Raw genomic sequence first — 21,062 nt, 5'->3', positions numbered from 1 at the left:
AGAGTCGAGAGAGATGGTGATGAGGTAAAGCTGGATGTCATCAGCGAACATGTGGAAACTAAGACTGTGATTCTGGACGATATCGCTGAGATTTGAAATAAGAGGGGCCAAGAATAGATCCTTGGGGGATACCTAAGGTAATGGTACAGGAGCAGGAAGAGAAACCATGGAGCCTGGAACCATGAAACCATGGAACACCCAGCCAGGAGTTAGTGATGACATGGGGAAAGGTTTCCAACTCGACATAGTGCATATCATGACATTTCAGTTAGTAGTGACATGAATTCTACACAAGTGCCTGTTAAGTGCCAAGAGGCATTGAAATAGCTACTGCTGTCACCAGGTCTCTAGTCCACTCACATCTCTCCATCAAGGTGCTCTCCTCCAATGTGGTCACAATGGCTAAGGCTGCAGGGTCACCGCCCCCCACCTCACCCCGATCCTCTACCTCTTCCTGCAGTTGTGAGCTCTCTTGCAATGAGAGAAAGCCGAGAAGGGTTCAAAATACACAGGACCAGCGGCGAATTTGCCCTCGAAAGCCCCCAAAAAGCTTGGGAAAATGCAATCACGGGGAGGACCAATTAGAGAAATGCATCCACGTATGTGGAAGAGACGGAATCTGTGAAGAGCTGCTCTTCCAATCACAGATTCTGTCTCTCCCATGCTTGCTGCTCCAGTTCATCCAATCACAGGTTTACTCCCTCCTGCTCTTGGTGCTCCTCCAGAGACAGAATCTAAGATTATAGGAGCTGCAAGGTCAGGAGGGAGGTAACCTGTGATTGGAGCTTGAGGAGCAATTAACCTGGCTGATCCCACTGCCACCATGCAGGAGACTGTCAGCTGCAAGGAGAAGCAGCAAAAGAAACAAAGAGGGGGGGGATGTAAAGAGGCCAGGCGCAGGACCGGGAGAGCCACTTATACCAAGATGCTTTCCATGGGCAGCAGCCAGTGGAGAGAAGTTACATCTCATTTTAATTTGTTTTTAAAACCAACATTAGGCTATCATTCTGGGAGAGGCCTGTATCTATGGCAACAGAGGGCTAAAATATGCAAAGTGATTCCCATTGGAACTGTGCACGTTAAAACGAGCACACTGACACTGTGGAAATAGAGCCTGTAGGCTGTGGTAGGCCTCAGGCCTGTGATGATGGTGGATAGATGATCACCGGTCACCTTGAGGCTTCTCACATACTAGGAACCCTAGACCCCATATTCGATGAGAAATGATTCATAGGTCCTGTCTGTTTCCCAGCGAGTTCGAGGGAGTGGGTCATGACCTTAGACACTGAGACATTGTCCAGATCCACCACTACGATTGGTCTCTGACCCTCTTTTTCTGTGGAGACTACAATTTAAAATAAAAACAATGATTGTTAATGAGCCCCCTGGCCCCACATGATGCACTTCCAAAATTGCCTTGCTGTTAGAACTTGGTCCAAGCCCTCCTTTATGATGAAAAAGGTTGTGTGGAAGGTTATTGATTTTACAGGAAATTGATGTTCTGCCATTAAGGTTAGTGTGTAAATGTATGCCCATACACCTGTTGGCTGAATCCCACTGACATAGCCAAAGATAAAAGTTGATACGAGGTGATGTTGCACGGCTGAAAAGGACCTCTGAATTGGTTACACTTCATAAGTCATAAACTTTAAAGAAACACTAAACTGGACCAGATGTAACCATTTCATAGAATTCTACAGCACAGGAGGAGGCCATTTAGCCCATCATGTCTATGCCAACTCCATGAAGGAGTTATCCAATGAGTTCTAGACCTCTGCTGCTTTCTGGTGTTTTTTAATTCATTTCCCATTTAAAAATATTTATCCCATACCCTTTTGAAGATTTCTATTGAATCTGCTTCGAGTGCATGAGGAATAAAAGATTTAATAATTATATAATCTTATCCATCTAAAGGAAACTATAAAATAATCAACACAAATCCAGAAGGTAATGTTTCTAAGTGACTGCATCACCTAATAAAAGAATTAGTGAGAATGAAAAAGGAGGCCCTGAAAACCAAAAAGTATACCTTGATAAAATCTCAAAAAGAGCGTTAAAAAAAAAAACAATTTTGACCCCCCCCAAAGTCAAGATTAATGAGTGTGAGAAGTGGAATTTGTGATAAGGATAGAATGAGAACATTTGTGGAGGCAGACTGTGAGGGAGGTGGTGTTGCCAACCCTTCAGGATTGGCCTGGATTCTCCAGGAATGGAAGATCAATCTCCAGGATACTGCTCTGTGCAACTCTGGAGAAAAATCATCAGGACATTCAAAGATGATTGGGTTTTTTTGTCATTTTCTTGGAACATTTCTCTTTACCAGATATAAAAACATTGAAAATGAGGGGAAAAGGCTGTTGACTGACAGTCAAGCGTCATCCAATTGGGTAATGAGTCTTTTTGCTTTCCAATTGGCGTAGGAAGGCAGTCCTTCACAAGGATGAATGTGTTGGCTAACTAATGGCTGGAATGTGGGGACAAGTTATAAGATGAAACCTGCAGGAATACATTTGATATGGCTGGCAACTGTAGAGGGATGGGTGTGAGAGGACAATGGGTTAATGGTGAGTCTGAGTGTTGGCTCTTCAGATGGAAATTTGAGGAGGTATCTGGAGAGAAAGGAGTGTGTGGAACTGCATGGTGTGTCGGTCAGAAGAGTGCTGGACAGGAGAATGTTGGAAAAGGCAGATAGCGATGGATGACACTCACCTTTCCTGGCCTGAGGAGGTCATTAAGCCTTTTCCAACACTGTATTCAGGTCCTGGACACCACACTCTTGTTACTGGCAGTCTCTCAGCTTGCAGCCACGCTGGTTTAGTTTGGGTGGCTGGTCTCTTCCTCCCATCCAGATGAAAGAGCATCACCCTTCTGATCTTCATTGCCTATAGCATCACCTCCAGAGAAGAGGCAGAGAACCAGGGGTCAGTCTTTCGTCCAATTCCTTCACTAACCTTTCCAAACATAGTTTCTTACAGCTATTCTGATCCCTGTACTGGGATTCCCTCAGTTTGGGAAAGTGAGGGAGGGTCAGGCCAGAGGCAACTCTGCGTTTCCATAGCAACAGGTGCAGCATCAGTTTCCGGTAAGCAGCCGGCCGCGGTGCTTACTGGGAGATATAGTCCTCCTCCAGACAGGAGGCCGGGGTTACTATCCCACAATGCAGCGCAGAAGTCTGCCGCTGCGCATGCTGGGAGTTGTAGTCCACTCTGGCCCCCATTTTCCTAAGGCCGGGCGGCGAGAACCCGAGCTCAGGACTACAAATCCCGGCATGAGCCGAGAGTTCGTCGAAGTGGAGCTAGGCACGGAGCGGAGCTTGTCCCACAGCCCGTGGCGGGTGAAGGAGGAGCTGGTGACTGGGCTTAGCCCCTCCTGGTCCTGCCCACTCCTCTCCCCAGCCTTCCCCCGACCCCGGCAGCTTGTAGTCAGCGCCAGGCCGAGCCTCGGCTTCACTTCCGCTTCCCTCCCTCCGCCATTCGGCTGCTGCTTGCCCTGTGTGTCCCTGTCCGCCCGCTTCAGGGGAGTCCCAAGGCTACACAGCCCCTACAGCCGGAGACACAGCCCTGCAGTTTGGGTGAGTTTGGGCCTCCGCCCGCTGAGGGGCACCTCATTTACCGGCACCTGCCCCACTGGTGTGAAAGAGCCCGCGGGTCAGGGAGGGAGGGGAGAGGAAAACCCGGCGCCCTGGCGGAAATTGGAGGGACCGGTCCCTGGAGGCCATGTGAGGGTGCGGGTGTGGGGGGAGAGCGGGTGTTGGGGTGAGGCTTGGGGGGGGTGGGGTAGAGCGGGTGTTGGGGTGAGGCTTGGCGGGGGGGCGGTGGTAGAGCGGGTGTTGGGGTGAGGCTTGGGGGGGGGTGGGTAGAGCGGGTGTTGGGGTGAGGCTTGGGGGGGGGTGGGTAGAGCGGGTGTTGGGGTGAGGCTTGGGGGGGGGTGGGTAGAGCGGGTGTTGGGGTGAGGCTTGGGGGGCGGTGGGTAGAGCGGGTGTTGGGGTGAGGCTTGGGGGGGGGGTGGGTAGAGCGGGTGTTGGGGTGAGGCTTGGGGGGGGGTGGGTAGAGCGGGTGTTGGGGTGAGGCTGGGGGGGGAGAGAGCGGGTGTTGGGCTGAGGTGGTGGGAGTGGGTGTTGGGGTGAAGCTGGGTGGGGAGTGAGTGGGTATTGGGCTGAGGCTGGTGGGGGGAGCGCAGGTGTTGGGCTGAGGCTGGGTGGGGAGAGCGGGTATTGGGGTGAGGCTGGGTGGGGAGAGAGCAGGTGTTGGGGTGAGGCTGGTGGGGGAGAGAGCGGGTATTGGGCTGAGGTGGGGGAGAGCGGGTGTTGGGGTGAGGCTGGGGGGGAAGAGCGGGTGTTGGGCTGAGGTGGTGGGAGCGGGTGTTGGGGTGAGGCTGGGGGGGGAGAGAGCGGGTATTGGGCTGAGGCTCGGGGGTGGGGAGAGAGTGGGTATTCGGCTGAGGCTGGGGGGGAGCGTGGGTGTTGGGCTGAGGCTGGGGGGGAGCGTGGGTGTTGGGCTGAGGCTGGGGGGGAGAGAGCGGGTATTGGGCTGAGGCTGGGGGGGGGAGAGAGCGGGTGTTGGGCTGAGGTGGCGGGAGTGGGTGTTGGGGGAGGCTGGGTGGAGAGTGAGTGGGTATTGGGCTGAGGCTGGGGGGGGAGCGCGGGTATTGGGCTGAGGCTGGGGGGGAGCGCGGGTGTTGGGCTGAGGCTGGGGGGGAGTGCGGGTGTTGGGCCGAGGCTGGGGCGGGAGCGCGGGTGTTGGGCTGAGGCTGCAGCGGGAGGGCGGGTGGTGGTGTGAGGCTGCGAGGGGGGTCGGGTGTTGGGGTGAGGCTGCGAGGGGGGGCTGGGTGTTGGGGTGAGGTCGCGGGGGGGTGGGGAGAGCGGGTGTCGGAGTGAGGCTTGGGGGGGGTGGGGTAGAGCGGGTGTTGGGGTGAGGCTTGGCGGGGGGGCGGTGGTAGAGCGGGTGTTGGGGTGAGGCTTGGGGGGGGTGGGGTAGAGCGGGTGTTGGGGTGAGGCTTGGGGGGGGGTGGGTAGAGCGGGTGTTGGGGTGAGGCTGGGGGGGGAGAGAGCGGGTGTTGGGCTGAGGTGGTGGGAGTGGGTGTTGGGGTGAAGCTGGGTGGGGAGTGAGTGGGTATTGGGCTGAGGCTGGTGGGGGGAGCGCAGGTGTTGGGCTGAGGCTGGGTGGGGAGAGCGGGTATTGGGGTGAGGCTGGGTGGGGAGAGAGCAGGTGTTGGGGTGAGGCTGGTGGGGGAGAGAGCGGGTATTGGGCTGAGGTGGGGGAGAGCGGGTGTTGGGGTGAGGCTGGGGGGGAAGAGCGGGTGTTGGGCTGAGGTGGTGGGAGCGGGTGTTGGGGTGAGGCTGGGGGGGGAGAGCGGGTATTGGGCTGAGGCTCGGGGGTGGGGAGAGAGTGGGTATTCGGCTGAGGCTGGGGGGGAGCGTGGGTGTTGGGCTGAGGCTGGGGGGGAGCGTGGGTGTTGGGCTGAGGCTGGGGGGGAGAGAGCGGGTATTGGGCTGAGGCTGGGGGGGGGAGAGAGCGGGTGTTGGGCTGAGGTGGCGGGAGTGGATGTTGGGGGAGGCTGGGTGGAGAGTGAGTGGGTATTGGGCTGAGGCTGGGGGGGGAGCGCGGGTATTGGGCTGAGGCTGGGGGGGAGCGCGGGTGTTGGGCTGAGGCTGGGGGGGAGTGCGGGTGTTGGGCCGAGGCTGGGGCGGGAGCGCGGGTGTTGGGCTGAGGCTGCAGCGGGAGGGCGGGTGGTGGTGTGAGGCTGCGAGGGGGGTCGGGTGTTGGGGTGAGGCTGCGAGGGGGGGCTGGGTGTTGGGGTGAGGTCGCGGGGGGGTGGGGAGAGCGGGTGTCGGGGTGAGGCTGCGAGAGGGGGGGTCGGGTGTTGGGGTGAGGCTCTGCGGGGAGGTCGGGTGTTGGGGTGAGGCTCTGCGGGGAGGTCGGGTGTTGGGGTGAGGCTCTGCGGGGAGGTCGGGTGTTGGGGTGAGGCTCTGCGGGGAGGTCGGGTGTTGGGGTGAGGCTCTGCGGGGAGGTCGGGTATTGGGGTGAGGCTCTGCGGGGAGGTCGGGTGTTGGGGTGAGGCTCTGCGGGGAGGTCGGGTGTTGGGATGAGGCTCTGCGGAGAGGTCGGGTATTGGGGTGAGGCTCTGCGGGGAGGTCGGGTGTTGGGGTGAGGCTCTGCGGGGAGGTCGGGTGTTGGGATGAGGTTGCGGGGGGGGTTCGGGTGTTGGGGTGAGGCTCTGCGGGGGTGGTAGGATTGTGGGTGTGTCTGCGGTGGGGGGGGGGGGGATTGGGTGGGGGGGGGTGCGTTAGTTGTGATGCTTGGGCCAGGTGGCGTGTGTGAGGGCAGGAGGGACAAAGGATGGGACAGGAGGATGTGAGGTGGGGTTTGGGGAAGGAGATGAAGTGAAGGGGTCAAAGGGGTGTGGTCATGAGTTGGTCCTGATTGTGGCGGTTTGAGGAGTTCTTGAGGTTGGGAAGAGGGCAAACAGACTCTCTTGGTCGTGATGTGGGGCATATTTGGGCTAGGGAGAGCTTGTTTTCTTTGGTGGGGGGGAAGATTGTGTATCGATCTTGGGTTTGGGGAGGGTGTCTTTCAATCAGTGATGATGTTCTGGTGGGTTTTATGTAGGAGGAGCGAAGTGGGGGGTGTCTCAGAATTAGGAGTAAACTGATAAGGTATCTCCTGTTGAGAGGGAGTGAGTTGGTTAGGGACAAGTTAGGGAGAGATTAGAGAAACCGCTATCTCTGCTCCGGTCTTGAGAAACAATTTTGAAATTCAGGTATTTGTACCTGCAAACTGCATAGAATCAGTGTCTACAATTTCCTGACTACAGCACTGGGAAACTTTGAGCGGAAGTGCAATAGAGCTGAGTAGCTGTTTCTTTCTGAATATGAGGAGATGCAGCTTTTGAAACTTGTGCTGAAAATTGTGGCAAGTGACTAGAATTCTTCTAAAGGAAGTGGTTAATATATTATTCAGTGCTGTGTATGTAATAGATATGAAAGATTCGTAGTGTTTAACTGGGATGCCATAAATTTATTTGGTCTGATTGTTAGTGTTTGTAGTTACGCTATCTGAAACATTCACTTTGAAGGGTTGATATGATTTGAGCATGTGCTAGTTTTATCAAGAAATGTGATTTTGATTGAAAGCTGAAGCTGGGAGTAGCAGTCTGACCAGGGGAAGTTCAGGATTTGCCAATACTGTACATGTAAAAGCATTCCTTGAAGGCTGACTGTCTCCCTTCAGCCTGCTAGTCATAGGCAGAAAGTACGTGGTGACTGACACCTTGCTCATTAATCACAGAATCTTAACGGCACAGAAGGAGGCTATTCGGCCCATCATGTATGCACCAGCTCTTGGGCGTGAGTGCTTGAGCTGATAAGCAGGACTATAATTTGTGGCAGCAGGTACTGGTGTTAGGCATGGAGCAAAGCAGAGGTTTCATGTTCAGTCAAGACTCTAATATTTGGTAAATTCCAGCCAAGCCATACAGGCCTGAACCTGCTCTCTTTGAGTTAGTTCCTCAAATTTTCATGGGCAACTTCTCTTCAGAATACAAAGATGTGAAAATGAAGGGGCTGAAATCCCCCATTTCTACTCATTTTAGTGTAAACTGTGACTGTTTATTGACTTGGATTAGAAAGTGTATTGATGCATTGAAAGAACAAATGTTTATATACAAGGCCTTTTGCATCCTCCTGGTCCCAATGAAGAATTTTAATGCGCTGCTTTTATAAATGTTGTACTGAGGTCCTACAGACAACAGTGAGATCATTGACAGTTCATGTTTTCTTCAGTGCTGTTGGTTAAGAGAGTAATGTTCTCCAGGACAACTTTAATAATGAAATGGGGTCATTAATATCCACCTGACCAGGCAGATGGGGCCTCAGTTTAACATCTCACTGGAAAAAAGGCACCTCTGACAGTGCAGCAACCTCTCAGTACTGTAGTGAGGTGCTAGTCTTGATGGTGTGCTTATTTGCTTATAGTGAGGCTTGGATTGTAGCTTCCTGACTCTGCAAGTGGTGCAGACTGAGCCAAGCTGGTGTTATAAGATCATAAAATGGTTACAGCACAGAAGGAGGCCATTTGGCCCATCATGTCCATAGAACCATAGAAAAGTTACAGTGCAGAAAGAGGCCATTCAGCGCATTGTGCCTGTGCCGGCCAAAAAAAAAGAAACCAGCCACTCATTTTTAATCCCACTTTCCAGCAGCTGGTCCATAGCCTTGCAGGTTACAGTACTTAAGGTGCAGATCCAGGTACCTTTTTAAATGAGTTGAGCATTTCAGCCTCGACCACCAATTTAGGCAGTGAATTCCAGATGCCCACTACACACGGGTGAAAAATCTTTTTCCCCGTGTCCCCTCTAATCCTTCTGCCAATCACATTAAATCTATGTCCCCCTGGTAACTGACCCCTCAGCTAGGGGAAACAAGTCTTTCCTGTCTAGGCCCCTAAATTAGGTCACCCCTCAGTGTCCTCTGTTCTCAGGAAGAAATCTGAACCTATCCCATCTTTCCTCACCGCTCCAATTTTCAAGCCCTGGCAACGTTCTTGTAAATCTCCTCTGTACTGTCTCCTGGGCAGCTATGTCCTTCCTGAAATGTGACCAGAAATGTGTACACAATTCCTGCTGTGGCCTAACCAGCCACAGCTACTGTTCCATCATTACATCCCTGCTTTTGTATTCACTATCTCATCCAACAAAGGGAAGCATTCCATGTTTTCTTTACCACCTTATCCACCTGTCCTGCCACCTTCAGGGACCTGTGGACATGCACTCCTTACTTCTTCAATCCCTCTCAATATCCTCCCATTTATTGACACTAGGAAGTTCTGAGGAACAAAGGGACCTTGGCGTGTGTGTCCATAGATCTCTAAAGGTAGAGGGGCATGTTAGTGGGGTGGTGAAAAAGGCATATGAGACACTTGCCTTTATCAATCAAGGCATAGATTACAAAAGTAGGGAGGTCATGTTGGAGTTGTATAGAACCTCGGTGAGGCCACAACTGGAGTACTGTGTGCAGTTCTGGTCACCACATTATAGGAAGGATGTGATTGCACTGGAGGGGGTGCAGAGGAGATTCACCAGGATGTTGCCTGGGATGAAACATTTAAATTATGAAGAGAGGTTGGATAGACTTGGGTTGTTTTCGTTGGAGCAGAGAAAACTGAGGGCGACCTGATCAAGGTGTACAAGATTATGAGGGGCATGGACAGGGTGGATAGGGAGCAGCTGTTCCCCTTAATTGAAGGGTCAGTCACGAGGGGACACAAGTTCAAGGTGAGGGGCAGGAGGTTTAGGGGGAATGTGAGGAAAATCTTTTTTACCCAGAGGGTGGTGACGGTCTGGAATGCACTGCCTGGGAGGGTTGTGGAGGCGGGTTACCTCACATCCTTTAAAAAGCACCTGGATGAGCACTTGGCACGTCATAACATTCAAGGCTATGGGCCAAGTGCTGTTAAATGGGATTAGGTAGGTAGGTCAGGTGTTTCTCACGTGTCTGTGCAGACCCGATGGGCCGAAGGGCCTCTTCTGCACTGTCTGATTCTGAGTATTCCCTTGCTTTGTTTGCCCTCCCCAAATGCATTACTTCACTTTCCCAGATTGAATTCCATTTGCCACTTTTCCCCCCACTCAACCAAACCATTGATATCATTCTGGAAACCTGAGCTATCCTCTTCACTATCAACTGCACGGACAATTTTTGTGTCATCTGCAAATTTCCCAATTATATCTTGCACATTTATGCCCAAATCATTAATGTATACAACAAACAGGAAGGACCCCAACACTGAGCCCTGTGGAACGCTACTGGAAACCGCTTTCCATTCGCAAAAAATCCATCGACCGTTACCCTTTTCCTGTCACTGAGCCAATTTTGGATCCAACTTGCCATCTTCCTCTCTATCCCATGGGCTTTCACCTTTCTGACCAGTTTGCCATTTGGGACCTTGTCAAATGCCTTACTAAAATCCATGTAGACAACATTCACTGAGCTACCCTTATCAATCCTCCTTGTTGCTTCCTCAAAAAATTCTATTAAGCTCATAAGTCACGATATTCCCCAAACAATGCTGACTGTCCCTGGTCAATCGTGCCTTTCTAAGTGACAGTTTACCCTGTGTCTCAGAATTGTTTCCAATAATTTGCCCGCCACTGAAGTCAGACTGACCGGCCTATAATTTTCTGGCCTATCCCTCACACCTTTTTAAAATGTTGTTACAATGTTTGCAGACCTCCAATCCCCTGGCACCTCGCCTGTATCTAGTGAGGATTGGAAAATGATCCTCAGAGCATCCACTGTTTCCTCCCTGGCTTCATTTAACAGCTTGGGATACAATCCATCTGGCCCTGGTGAGTTATCCACCTTCAAAGATGTCAGTCCCTCCAGTACTTTCTCTCTCACTATGCTTATTGTATCTAATATTTCACACTCCTCCTCTTTAACTAGAATGTCTGCATCATCTCTCTACTTAGTGAAGATGGAAACAAAGTACTCATTGAGAACCCTGCCCACATCTTTATCAGAGCACGTTATCATGTCCATCTCTGATAGGCTCTTCCCTTTCCTTAATTATTCACTTGCTCTTAATGTAAAACATCTTCATGTTTCCTTTGATTTTACTTGCTAAAATTTTTTTGTATCCTCTTTGCTCTCCTGATTTCCTTTTTTATTTCACCCCTGTACTTTCTATACTCCTCTAGGCTTTCTATAGCATTAAACTTTTTGTGACTATCATAAGCTTTCTTTTTCTGCTTTATCTTGCCCTGTCCGCCTCTGGATAACCAGGGGGCTCGTGATTTGGCAGTATCACTCCTTTTTTTTGTGGGGACATATCTACACCGTAGAATCTTGCTTTTGAATGCCTCCCACTGATTTGACACTGTTCTCTCTTCTATTAGCTGTACCCAGTCCACTCTCGCCAGCTCACCTCTAGGCTTTGTAAAATTTGTCTTCCCCCATTTTAGAATTTTACTCCTGTTCTATCTTGGTCCTTTTCCATAACAATGCTAAATCTAACTATATTATGGCCACTCTTTCCAAAATGGTCCCCCACTGCTACTTCATCCACTTGCCCAGCTTCATTTCCTAAGATTAAATCTAGAATTGCACCCCCTCTCATTGGGTTTCTGTGCTGGCTAAAAAAGTTCTCTTGAGTGCAGTTCAAGAACTTTGTGCCCTCTGTGCCCTTCACACTGTTCGTAACCAATTGATATTAGAGTAGTTGAAGTCCCCAATTATTACTGCCCTCTTGTTTTTACACTCAGAAATTTGCCGACATATTTTGCTGTTCTAACTCCTTCCACCTTTTGGGGGTCTATAGTACACTCCTAGCCCCTTTTTTATTTCTGAGTTCAACCCATATGGCCTTATTTGAGGCCTCATTTAGTAGATCACTCCTCCTCACAGCTGTAATTGATTATTTAAGCAACAATGCTACATATCCACCTTTTTTCATCCCTCTCTCTATCCTGCCTGAAAACTATATCCAGGGATGTTGAGCTCCCGTTTTTGCCCCTCTTTAAGCCAAGTTTTCTTTATAACGATGATATCATGCTGCCATGTATCTATCCGTGCCCTCAGCTCGTCAACTTTATTTGCTACACTCCTTGCATTTACATATATACCTTTTAACACGTCCAAGATCCTGTGCTGTCCACTTTTTAACCTGTGCTGCTTCTGTCTTTCAGAGTCACTCACTAATACTCCATCTCCTGTTTCCTGCTCTGAATTTGCCCTCAGGTTCCCACCCTCCTGCCAATCTAGTTTAAACTGCCCCACCCCCCCTCCCCCCAACAGCACTATCAAACACCCTTGCAGGGATATTTGTCCAAGTCCTGTTCAGGTGTAGTCTGTCCTGCTTGTACAGGTCCCAGCTTCCCCAGAGCCGGTCCCAATGCCTCAGAAATCTGATGTCCTTCCTCCTACTCCAGCTTTCCAGCCATGTGTTTGATCGCTCAATTACACGTGGGACTGGGAGTAATCCTGAGATTACTGCTTTAGAAGCCGTGCTTTTCAATCTCCTTCCTAGCTTCCTAAAATCTGCTTTCAGGACGTCATCCCCTTTCTTGCCTAAGTCATTGGCACCAATGTGGACCATGACCTCTGGCTGATCATCCTCCCCAGAAGAATGACCTGCAACCACTCCATGACATCCCTGACCCTGCTTGTGTTAGCCATCTGAAGGAGCAATTCACCTAGTGCCACTGCCCTGCTTTTTTCCTGTACCTCTGCAAATTTTTCAATAATTTTACTTCCTGTCTCATCACCTTTATCCTTGTGTTAATCTGTCCTTGAGTTGTTCAACGGTGTGTTTTGAAGGCTTTAGTTTGATACCTGGTCTTGTGCCTCAGTTAGTGAGCGCACTATGTTTGCAAGGCCCAATCTTGGTCTGCCTTAAGTTGTGTGTTCTCAAAAAGGCAGAGGTAGGTTTGCTATGATTAGCCTGAGTATTCATGAGCTGGGTGCGAAGGGAGAATGTCCATCGTGGTTGATGTTTATCTGGCTTTGATCCAAAACTCCTTTTTTAAAAAAATGTTCTGGACAACCCACTTTTTAAAATTGCAAAGCAGACATCAAAAGTCTTCTCTCAATTGAAGTTCTCTATTTTTCTCCACTCCTGTGAACTCGAGGTACCTTTGGTCCCAGCAACATTTATTGTTGCCTGGGAAGGTAAGAATTTTCTGACAGTGTGCGCTGTTATTCTTGGGAAAGGTGGCTGCTACATTTCACATGAGCTCTGGCGGCCTTTTGAAGTACAACATGTAAAGATTCTGCTCAGTCCAGCCTTCAACACCAAAGGTGCATGACCTCTGCCACTGTGTCTGCATGTGTGTGTTGGCAGGGTGGGGTGTGAGGGATCAGCATTGCCTAAGGACTGGAGTGGATTTATTATGACTTCTGCAATCATGGAGCACGGCAAGAGGCCATTTGGCCCTTTATGTTTATGCTGGCTCTTTGAAAGACCTGCAAATGTATTCCCATTCCTCTGCTCTTTCATTGACCTGCAAGAGTCTCCTTTTCAAACAAATATCTAATTCTCATGCTCCCTGTGATCAAAACGCCTGCCATCACTCAGTGGACTTGTATTTAGGTAGGGCACCTGCAGTGATGTGTCCCAGCATGAGTCCTTCCATCAGAAGTTGGGGATGGGGGAAGGGGTGCAGTTGAGAAAGTTGCTACGTCTAAAACCAGAGAGGCCTGGAGAAAGCATCCAGGTTTTTGCCCAGTTGGGACTGGGGATGTCATAAAAAATGCGCCTAATGTTCTACAGATTGAAGGGAAGCACCTAGCTGTGTGGGACAGTCTGAAAGGACGCCGACAGTAGAGATCCCACCACATAACCCAAGCATGGGCACTGGACTGTCAATGCTTGGTATCATGAGCTAGTTAGTCCAGATGGTTGAATCCTGCTTTATTTCTGTCATTTCCTTTATTACAACAGTGATTACAGTTCAGAAGTTTTCCAGTGGCTACAAAACGCTTTGGGAATGCCCTGAAGTTGTGAAAGATACTATATAAATGCAAGTGTTTTTTCCTAATGCAAGAGGAGTGCTTTGGGGCAGTGCTACCCTTGCAGGAATTAGCATTTAAGCCTCTATTTCCTCCTGCCCATCCAATAGCATGATAAAACAATGTGCTGTTCCATTCCTTATGGCCAACTGTGGTTAGTCAACAAAGGTTCACTGGTTGAATTCTGCGATGAAGGGGTGAGATGAGGAAAGGCTTAGCAGGTTGGGCCTATACTCATTGGAGTTTAGAAGAATTAGAGGTGATCTTATTGAAACATCTAAGGTTCTGATGGGGCTTAAAAGGTTGGATCTGAGAGAATGTTTCCTCTTGTGGGGGAACCTAGAACCAGGAGGCACAGTTTCAAAATAAGGAATCTCCCATTCAAGATGGAGATGAGGAAGGATTTATTTTCTGAGGGCCACTAGTCTGAGGAATTCTCTTCCCAGAGCGCTTTGGAGGCTGGATCATTGAATATATTCAAGGCCAAGTTAAACAGATTTTTTTATTGACAAGGGAGTCCAGGGTTATAGGGGACAGACAGGAAAGTGGACCTCATCGGATCAACCAAGGTATTATTGACTGGCAGAGCAGGCTGGAGGGGCCGACTGGCTGCCTCAAGATTCTATTTCCTATGATCTTATGTTCTTGACGATTGTGGTAATGTTGAGATCACTGCTTACAGCACCAGGGTACGGGGGGACTGACTGTGGTAATCAGGTACTAAGGACTGTTTGTGACGAGCAGGCTCATTGGGGTTTTGGTTACATTCCAGATAGTGATGATGCCAGCTGATGGAATTTGGCAGAAGCATGGGGCCATGGAACCGGTGCTGAGCATGTTTCAGTTTGGTCTGAGGTGTTGCAGTTTGATGCAGATGCCTGGAAGTAAATACTGTAATGACACAGCCGATAGTAAATGCTGCGCTGCTCAAATCCCTGAGGGAAACTTGCAACAACTGCCTCAACTTGTTTTACAATTTGTATAAATTTCGAGATCCGTGCCTTGAATTCAGTAGTAATAAGACCACCAAGCCTCATAGGTTTCTTACAAAACTAAATTAAACCTTTATTAATAAAATAAATGATTTTAAATACATAGATCTACAAATTACTACGATGATAACTTCTAAAATCCCCTAATCAATCTAACTCCCAATTACACTTTTGTTGATGCAACAGTAAGGCGCACAGATTTTAAAAGGCCCAGGCAAGGTGACACGCAACACCCTGAACCAGTCAAATTCAAAGTGAGTTTTCTTAAGTGAGTTCTTTGTAAACAGCAGCTTGAGGCGCAGATGCCTTTTTTTTTGAAAAATATACTTTATTCAAAAAATAGCTGAAAGAACATTACAAAACATTTCAAAATGGCCATCACAAAATGTGCAATCGTATTCAAGTTTTCCACATAGATCATGAGGTGCTTCAATACAATCAATGAACATTGCAGACATTTCTTGAGGCTTAGATGCTGGACTTTTCACACTTGTTTAGATCTTAGAAAGCCTAACCTTACACACAGCCTTTGCTCCTGTATACATATTTTCCCCTTTGAATGCAAATTCCCATTGTTTCACTGTGTCTTTGAACTTTACTTCTCTGATAATAAAAATCTCATCCTACTAATGTTACCAGTAATCTTTGGGAAAAATAAACACAGTTTCAGGACTTCACCTGGCTAGGTGACACATTTCACCCCTCCTTTGAAAACAATTTAGTCTGGTTTATTTAAAAATGTAAATGTTCCTTTTACACCTGTGTCCACCTACTTAACATTTCAAACCTAGCTTATCTTTTTTTAAAACCATTCACAGGATGAGGGCTTCACTGGCTGGGCCAGCATTTATTGCCCATCCCTAGTTGCCCTTGAGGAGGTGGTGGTGGGCTGCCTTCTTGAACCACTGCAGTCCATGTGGTGTAGGGTACACCCACAGTGCTGTTAGGGAGTTCCAGGATTTTGACCCAGCGACAGTGAAGGAACGGCAATATATTTTCAAGTCAGGATGGTGAGTGACTTGGGGAGCTTGCAAGTGGTGGTGTTCCCATCTATCTGCTGCCCTTGTCCTTCTAGATGGTAATGGTCGTGGGTTTGGAAGGCGCTGCCGAAGGAGCCTTGGTGAACTCCTGTAGTGCATTTCGTAGATGGTATACACTGCTGCTACTACTGTGCGTCGGTGGTGGAGGGAGTGAATGTTTGTGGATGGGGCGCCAATCAAGCGGGCTGCTTTGTCCTGGATGGTGTCAAGCTTCTTGAGTGTTGTGGAAGCTGCACTCATCCAGGCAAGTGGGAAGTATTCCATCATGCTCCTGACTTGTGCTTGTAGGTGGTGGACAGGCTTTGGGGAGTCAAGAGGTGAGTTACTCGTTGCACGATTCCTAGCCTCTGACCTCTTGTAGGCACAGTATTTATATGGCTCATCCTGTTCAGTTTCTGGTCAATGGTAACTCCCAGGATGTTGCTAGCGAGGGATTCAGTGACGGTAATGCCATTGAACATCAAGGGGCGATGGTTGGATTCTCTCTTGTTGGAGATGGTCATTGCCTGACACTTGTGTGGCGCGAATGTTACTTGCCATTTGTCAGCCCAAGCCTGGATATTGTTCAGGTCTTGCTGCATTTGGACATGGACTGCTTCAGTATCTGAGGAGTCTCAAATGGTGCTGAACATTGTGCAATCATTAACGAACATCCCCATTTCTGACCTTATGATGGAAGGAAGTTCATTGATGAAGCAGCTGAAGATGGTTGCGCTGAGGAACCCCTGCAGTGATGTCCTGGAGCTAAGATGATTGACCTCCAACAACCATAACCATCTTCTAAGTGCTAGTTATGATTCCAACCAGTGGAGAGTTTTCCTCCTGATTCCCATTGACTCCAGTTTTGCTAGGGCTCCTTGATGCCACACTCGGTCAAATGCGGCCTTGATGTCAAGGGCAGTCACTCTTGCCTCACCTCGGGAGCTCAGCTCTTTCGTCCATGTTTGAACCAAGGCTATAACGAGGCCAGGAACCGAGTGGCCCTGGCAGAACCCAAACTGAGCGTCAATCAGCAGGTTATTGTAAGCAACTGCCACTTGTTAACACTGTTGATGACCCCTTCCATTACTGATGATGGAGAGTAGACTGGGGCAGTAATTGGCTGGGTTGGATTTGTCCTGCTTTTAGCGTACAAGACATACCTGTGCAATTTTCCACATAGCCAGGTAGATGCCAGTGATGTAGCTGTACTCGAACAGCTTCACAAGGAGTGCACCAAGTTCTGGAGCACAAGTCTTCAATACTATTGCCGGAATATTGTCAGGGCCCACAGCCTTTGCATTATCTAGTGCCTTCAGCCATTTCTTGACATCATGTGGAGTGAATCTAATTGGCTGAAGATTGGCATCTGTGATGCTGGGGACCTCTGGAGGAAGTCGAGATGGATCATCCACTCAACACTTCTGGCTGAAGATTGTTGCAATTCCTTCAGCCTTATCTTTTGCATGATGTGCTGGGCTCCCCCATCATTGAGGATGGGGATATTTGTGGAGCCGCCTCCTTCCAGTGAGTTGTTTAATTATCCACCACCATTCATGACTGGATGTGGCAGGACTGCAGAGCTTGGATCTGATCCGTTGGTTGTGGGATCACTTAGCTCTGTCTATCACTTGCTGCTTATGCTGTTTGACATGCAAGTAGTCCTGTGTTGTAGCTTCTTCAGGTTGATATCTCATTTTTAGGTATGCCTGGTGCTGCTCCTGGCATGCCCTCCTGCACTCTTCATTGAACCAGGGTTGATCCCCTGGCTTGATAGTAATGGTAGAGTGGGGGATATGCCGGATCATGAGGTTACAGATTGTGTTCGAGTGCAATCCTGCTGTTGATGGCCCACAGCGCCTCATGGATGTCATGGCCCAGTCTTGAGTTGCTAGATCTGTTCGAAATCTATCACATTTAGCACGGTGGTAGTGCCACACAACACAATGGAGGGTATCCTTAATATGAAGATGGGATTTCGTCTTCACAATGACTTTGTGCAATGACCACTCCTATCGATACTGGTTTCATGGACAGATACATCTGCGGCAGGCAGGTTGGTGAGGTCAGGTATGTTTTTCCCTTTTGTTGGTTCCCTCACCACCTGCCGCAGACCCAGTCCAGCAGCTATGCCCTTGAGGACTCGGCCAGCTCGATCAGTAGTGGTCCCCCACCCAGAGTACATTCTGCACCCTTAGTGCTTCCTCCAAGGAATGTTCAACATGGAGGAGCACTGATTCATCAGCTGAGGGAGGGTGGTACGTGGTAATCAGGAGGTTTGACCTGATGCCATGGGGTTTGGAGTCGATGTTGAGGACTCCCAGGGCAACTCCCTCCTGACTATACCACTGTACCTCCAACCCTGCTGGGTCTGTGGGGCATACCCAGGGATGGTGGTGTCTGGGACATTATCTGTAAGGCATGATTTCGTGAGGATGACTAGTCTGTGGGACAGCTCTCCCACTTTTGACAGTAACCCCCAGAGGACTTTGCATGGTCGACAGGGCTGTGATTGCTGTTATCGTTACTGGTTTATATCTGGTTTCATTCCTTTTTTATTGGACTTCATTCCTTGGACTTTGTAGTGGTTTATTACAACTGAGAGTCAATCACATTGTTGTGGATCTGGAGTCACATTGACAATGGCTTCATGGTCATCATTAGACTTTTAATTCCAGATTTCTATTGAATTCCACCATCTGCTGTGGCAGGATTCGCGCCCGGGTCCCCAGTGCATTACCCTGGGTCTCTGGATTACTAGTCTAGTGACAATACCATTATGCCATCGCCTCCCTCTATCACATCAAAGCCTTCAGATCAGCTGCCTTCAATTCAATTAAATCTCACACACACACAGACATAGACACAGACCCCACTATCACGCTACTTGTCATAATGCGATTGGAATTTATTGTTAATTATTATTTCTTCCTGACAAATACCAAGGCAGTGTTTGCAGAATGTGCTGGAACTTTGAGTGGGCAGAGTTCAGGGTCATTCAACAATAGCTTGTATAGCACCTTTAACATAATGAAATATCTCAATGGGCTTCACTGGAGTGTTATAAAAAGCAAAGTATGGCGCTGTGTCACATAAGGAGATATTAGGTCAGATGACCAAAATCTTGGTCAAAGAGGTAGGTTTTAGAAAGAGTCTTGAAGGAGGAAAGTAAGATAGAGAGAGTGTATAGACAGAACTTCAGGGCTTGGGCCCATGCAATTGAAGGCACGGCCACCGATGGTGGAGTAATCATGATTGGGAATGTACAAGAGGCCAGAATTAAAGGAATGTAGATATCTCAGAGGGTTGTGGGGCTGGCAGAGAGTAGAGATAGGAAGAGGCAAGGCCATGGAGGGAATTGAAAACAAGGATGAGAAGTTTAAAATCAAGGCGTTGCTTGACCGGGAGTCAACGTAGGCCAGTGAGCCCAGGGGTAGTTGGGGAGCAGGACTTGTTATGAGTTAAGACACAAGCAGCAGAGTTTTGGGTGACCTCAAGTTTACGGAGGGTTGAATGTGGGAGACCATCCAGGAGTGTGTTGGAATGGTCGAGTCTAGAGGTAACGAAGGGATGATGCTGGTTCGGGTGCTGGTTTGATTTATTACTGGGAATGGAAGGTGTGAATCAGCCTCAGCACATGGCTTGTGAGGGTGCCAAAAGTGTTGTGCCGTTGATTGCAGTCTCTCTGCTGTACCTAATGCAGTTTTGTTGCTGTGCCTGGGCAGGATGTCATTAACAGGAACTGACGGCTCTCTGTGCTGTTGTGTACTCACACAGCTTCCTCTTTGGCCTCCCTTGCACAAGTGGAGAGTTTTTGAGAGTAGGAAGTGAAGTTCAGAAGAAATGTTGATCGTTTACCTGGAGGCAGCCAGAGGAAGTCTGAACGACAGAAACTCCCCTTGGACTTTGTGCAGTTCAAAACGACATGCGTAACTTGCTTGCTTGACTGCCGAACCTCCTCTATTCCTAGCTCTGTTTGAGTGAACAACTTCCTCTTGTCTTTAGGAACCTGCTAATACATATTTTGAGTCAAACTATTCTCCTTGCCAAAGGTCAGTATTTTCTAACAACAGTTTTCAGGCAATGTTTGAAAGAGAAGGACTGTCTAACATCAGTTAGGCCCATATCCTGTCAGCAACAAGCTAATTGCTTACTGATTGTTATAGTTTGTTCCAGTATATTGAAGGTGGCTGAAAATTGCTTTGAGAGACATTTTGTTGCTGCTGTTCTGTAGTGTTCTCAAGCTGTGATTTGCACCTGTATTTTGTTGTTAAAACTCTTGTTTCCTTAGGCTGGTACTCCATTTGCCTCTGAGTCAGAAAGTAATGGGTTTGAACGCCACACCAGGACTTGCAGAGAATTACTGGGAGATTGCAGCACAGAAATGGGCTTTGCCACCCAACCAGCCCATGTCTGTGTTTATTCATTTGAGCAGTAGTCCTAACCCTACCTCCCTTTAATTCCCCTTTTGTTTCAACTGTCCATTTAACCTACTTGTAAATATTGAGATATTTTCTGATTTCAATTGTTTTAAATTAAGCAGTGGTATTTTTTTACTCCTTGAATAAGGCAGTAATATTTCTTTACTCCAATATTGAATTCGGCAGTATTTTTTAAAGTCAGACGTTGATTTGGGGGTGGTACATTTTAGTCTGTTAGCTTAAGGCATATGAGCTTTGTTCTTGTGTTGATGTCACCTGAACCCAATGAATTGAACATTTACCTTCTAAGTCCTCTGAAAGAATCCTGTTATTATCTGCTACCAAGATGTGTAAATGTGGCAGAAGCGAGGTGCTAGATATGTGGCATTATAGCTGATGAAGAGAGACCGAGGGATCCCATAGATGACTGAGCTGAGTCATCTGCCACGTGCAGTTCAGATGTGGTGAAACTCCCCTGAAGTGATCCTGAGAACTTGTAACATCAGCCCTATGTTTTTTTGTTGTTCAGTGATCGAGTCCACATGTGGTGCTCTGTATGTTTATAATGGGTGAGACTTGATTTATTTGGGTTTCCCTGGAAGTTCAGCTTTTCCTTTTGAGGTATCACTTTGGCTACTTTACGCACGCAGGAATGGAAACCTAGGAGTGAGTTTCTGTCTGGAATCTAATCGAGGGGCCCAGGTGGGTTATGCCTGGTGTAATAAATATCTTAGCATGAGATGGCAAATGTGGCAGCTTAGTTCAGTTGGTAGAACTCTTGCTCTTTCAGAAAACTGGGGATTGGAGTGTGCCAGGGTTTTGAGCTCAAAGTAGGCTCATGTTTCTTGCTGAGTACTGAGGGAATGCTGCTGTAGTGGTGGTGCTGTTTGTTTGATAAGATCTTAAAAGCAAGGCCCCAGTTATCTGCTTTGATGACCCTGCAGAACAATTCCCCCTCACCTGCAGCACCAAAAGTTCTTCGTTTTTTGTAGGATGTTTTTTTGTTTATACAGCAACAATCATTGTGCTTCAAAGAAATTTGTGATGCAGCAAAACAGTGTAATTATAGATATAGCCTGGAATTTGGGATTTTCAGTAGAAACCACCAGATGCCTCAAAGTGCTTT

At 48.5% G+C, this 21,062-nt stretch overlaps 1 protein-coding gene across 4 annotated transcripts in view; it reads left to right on the top strand.

Moving 5' to 3' along the window:
- The first annotated feature begins 3,322 nt into the window (after window positions 1-3,322).
- LOC144693634 (serine/threonine-protein kinase PAK 2-like) overlaps window positions 3,323-21,062 on the top strand; it is a 76,823-nt gene continuing 59,083 nt past the window's right edge. Inside the window, exon 1 of one of the 4 annotated variants that reach the window (XM_078563469.1) lies at window positions 3,323-3,571. The gene's annotated coding sequence lies outside the window, so the exon portion shown is untranslated. Of the gene's footprint in view, window positions 3,572-19,343; window positions 19,568-21,062 lie in introns of those variants that run through there. The other 3 variants (XM_078563472.1, XM_078563470.1, XM_078563471.1) reach the window with 3 other exon arrangements.

The sequence above is a fragment of the Cetorhinus maximus genome, chromosome 19 (assembly GCF_964194155.1).
Source record: "Cetorhinus maximus chromosome 19, sCetMax3.hap1.1, whole genome shotgun sequence".
In the NCBI taxonomy this organism is placed as follows: Eukaryota; Metazoa; Chordata; class Chondrichthyes; order Lamniformes; family Cetorhinidae; genus Cetorhinus; species Cetorhinus maximus.
This window is presented reverse-complemented; position numbering and strand designations above follow the sequence as displayed.